At 34.2% G+C, this 3661-nt stretch overlaps 1 protein-coding gene across 1 annotated transcript in view; it reads left to right on the top strand.

Annotated features, from left to right (window-relative positions):
* The first annotated feature begins 1158 nt into the window (after window positions 1-1158).
* The window catches only part of LOC106463230 (alpha-crystallin B chain-like), a 19921-nt gene continuing 17418 nt past the window's right edge, over window positions 1159-3661 (top strand). The window contains exon 1 of the mRNA XM_013923225.2: window positions 1159-1220. The gene's annotated coding sequence lies outside the window, so the exon portion shown is untranslated. The remainder of the gene's footprint in view (window positions 1221-3661) is intronic.

The raw sequence follows: 3661 nt of genomic DNA, 5'->3' as shown, positions 1-3661 counted from the left end.
GGAAAAAATCAATTAACAAACGGAGACGTAACAGTATTATTCGAGAGGAAATGTAATTTATGATTATTATTTCTTAATAAAAGAGATGGTAGGCCGTTTATAAATTTCCCTCTTGAGGTTTGTAGAAACGTTCAATTTTAAGGATAATATATTTCTCTACATGTAGATGGCAGTGTGAGCCAGTGGTAGTTAAATTTGTAGATTGTGGTTATTTATATTTTGTGAGTTTATAATGAAGTGTATATTAGTATTATGTTAGGTTGGTAAAAAGAAAACCGACGTTATAACAAGATAAAGTTGGGGAAAAGTAAAAGGAATTGAGTCCGACTATATCGGATGGGCTACTCCATACTGCCTATTCACAGGCGCGATCCCACTACTGCACGACGCGGGAACTTTTGCCTGCTGCGTTTCCGCCCTGGGCCGGTTCGCTCCTCCTTAGTCAACCTGGTCACCCTAGGTTCCCCAGAGGTCACCATATTGACGCCGTGCTTAGTGCGGACGCCCGATCAACATAGATCAGTATACAGCAGAACTCCCACCCTCAAACCGTCCACCAACTCCGGCCTCCAAGCAGCTGGATTACAGGAGAACGCCACATCTCCCAGCCGAGAGTTAAGTGTTGTAAATGTATTTTTATACAAAGGAACTAGAGTAATTATGGTTCTTTATTATCTGTTCCGCAAGCAAGTCATTTGGCAACATGAAATAACCAAGTAATTTCATTTCTACAGAAAAAGAATGGCCTATTCAATATACTAGATCCACATGGTTTCGTTATGTATTTCAGTTTGAGTTGATTTCCACTGTACATTTTCGTCTATGACAAGCAAAATGTTGTGCTAGAGTATGAAAAGTAAATCAAAATATATGTAATATTTAAGGATTACTTTGATACGAATTGAAACAGATGTTTGACACTTATTTCAAGAAATATTATAGCTGTTGCTGAGAAACTACTAATTGTGTAATTTAGATTTTCAATTTTGCGAGCTTTCAAATTATTTAAAGTTATATAAAGCATAGAAACCATCTCAAAAGTATACAATATGCTGGCGATAAAAAACATAACGTTCCGACGGCAAAAGAGGCCTAAACTGTTGATAATAACACTTTCCTTTCCACGGATCAAAATGGACAATTGACGTTTTAGACTCATACGAGTTTGGAAAGAAATGTGAATCTGTCATGTTTTATAAACACGCCTTCTTAGAAATAAGGTAAGAATTATCTTGTTATCGATTAACTTTTACGTAAAATAACAGTTAAGAATCGTAGTTTACTCCAGTAATAACCTAATTACCAAATATTTGTTATAGTCTATAGCGCAGTCCTGCAACGTAGCTGTTCAGAGGCTGGTGTTGGTGGACGTTTTGATAGTTTGAGTCAACGTTGATTAAACGACTTAAGGAGTGTTTTCCAACCTTTAAACATCTGCTCTCCCCTAAAAAAACAAAGTTTCCGTTGAATTCCCCTCACGGAGGTAATGTTTTCACCCCTGTGTGTGTGTTTGCTTGTGTCTTTTTATTTGTGTTTTTATCAGCAAGATTTCTCGAAAACAGCTGAATGGATTCGGACGAAAGTTGGTATACATTTGGACTATGACCCACCCTTGAATTAATTAGTTTTTGGAAGGACAAGGCCAAAGCTCATGAAAATAAAATCCCTATCTGTTAATATGGGGACCGATTTTCACACTATTTTTGCTCTATAACTCAGTCAAAAATGATCGGATTTTGGATGAAACTTGGTGGACTTATGTAGAATATTATTACTCATTGTCCTGCCAAAGATGGTTCGTGTCCGTTGATAAGGGTGAACATTTTCGTATTTTTAACCACTCGCACCACTGTACGGTAATGTGTTCTCTGTCACTTAGGCACCAGGCACTAAAATGACTTAACATGTGGGACGCTTAACGTTGCGATTTGTACAACCGTGATGTCAGTAAAACGTGTGCATGTCATGAATCACGAGAAGAATTATGCACTCTGTAAGCTACAACACAGCATGACATATGAACTTCAAAAGCAAGAAATAAAAATATTTGTTACTTTTAATTTTGATTTTATTTACTTTTGAAACACAATACTTTCGGGACCCTGTGCAAGTAAGTACATCTAGTTTGTAATTGGTCTATAAATACACCTAAAAAGTTTTTGTTTGATTTAGAGCAAAGCCACATTGGACTATATGCTGTGTCCATCGTGAGGAATCGAATCTTGGATTTGAGTGTTGTATGTCCGTAAACTTACCGTCATCCCATTGGAGTATCCAAAAAAGTTACATTCTACTGAGCTATTTTGCAAATCCTTGCTAATTTATTAAAGTGCTAATTTCTCAAGTAGCATTTTAAGAAATTTTGTGTATTTTATAATTACTTTAAATTAAGTAAAAAATAACGTAGCAAAATACGATGTCGTAAACTATTTTTCAATGTCATAATTTAGCTATTTGTTAGATGGAGCAACTAATCGCGATGATACAATAATCGAGAAGCTTTGTTCAGTATCTGGATAGTATCTGCGTTTTGATAACTTCTATAATCCATAATTATGAATCAGCTTTGTATATAATATATACGAACGTAATTTGTATCTACGTAATATTCGGTCTAACACTAACCCACTGAACTTTAAAGCTTCGGGCGGCACCTGTAATAAATTTAATACGGTCCCCCAAATGAAATAAAGTACTCAAAACAAAAACATTATATATACACAGCATATAGCAAAGTTACAAAAATATACATACAACTACAAATATCTCAACCGAAAACAAGCAAACGAAGTAACTTATTCTCATTTTCGTTGAAAATAAATAATCAAAGTAAAGTAAGTGGTAAAAAATAATTAGTAACTTCTGTAGACATTTTTTTTAAACTCCAGTAGGTTAAAATAATTATATTTTATTACATACTATGAAAGTACATTCGAGCAGACGATTTTATTAACTTAACGTTTTTAGAAATGTCTTTTACTCACTCAATAATTTTTCGATTTGACCTTGTTTAAAGATATTGATAAAGAATGAAATTCCTTGAAACCGGTATAACTGAGTGACAAGCGGTAACTCGAATGATAAATTGAGCTTCACATTTATTTTTTTAAATTCTATTAACTCTTTACTCGACAGATGGCGACACGAAACAGTTTTGAAAATGCCTTATCCCAGCAACTTAAATTGTAATGCCCATAGCATTCGAATAATTGAAATAACGGATTTAAAATCAAGTAGTCTTTTGCTCTTGTTGTTTAACTAAAAATCATATAATTCTAATATTTCAGATCATTGAAACTCTTACCTAGTCAAGTTACAGCTCAAGTTAGGGCGAATGTTACCTATAATGTCAACATGTACTTTTGCTGCACGATTACTACCACATCTTCGCGCTTTCCGTGCACTTAGTCAAGATGTCTCAAATACTTCGAGCAAATCTTACATTGATAACTTTGAAATGCAGTGCTTTCAGCAATCTTTTTAATATTCTCGACTATATACCAATATCTTACTATGATGGACGTAGCGTGTGTATACATGTATCTATCTAAGTATGTGGTCGAAGTAATAATTACATCTATTGAATGCCACAAACAAAAATCCACAAATAAATTTCACACTTTGGACATTTAAGATTCAGAAAATTAGAAAAATAACCATT

Source organism: Limulus polyphemus, unplaced genomic scaffold, assembly GCF_000517525.1.
Source record: "Limulus polyphemus unplaced genomic scaffold, Limulus_polyphemus-2.1.2 Scaffold1354, whole genome shotgun sequence".
NCBI lineage: Eukaryota > Metazoa > Arthropoda > Merostomata > Xiphosura > Limulidae > Limulus > Limulus polyphemus.
The sequence above is the reverse complement of the archived record's forward strand: the minus strand, read 5'-3'. Positions and strand labels throughout refer to the sequence as shown.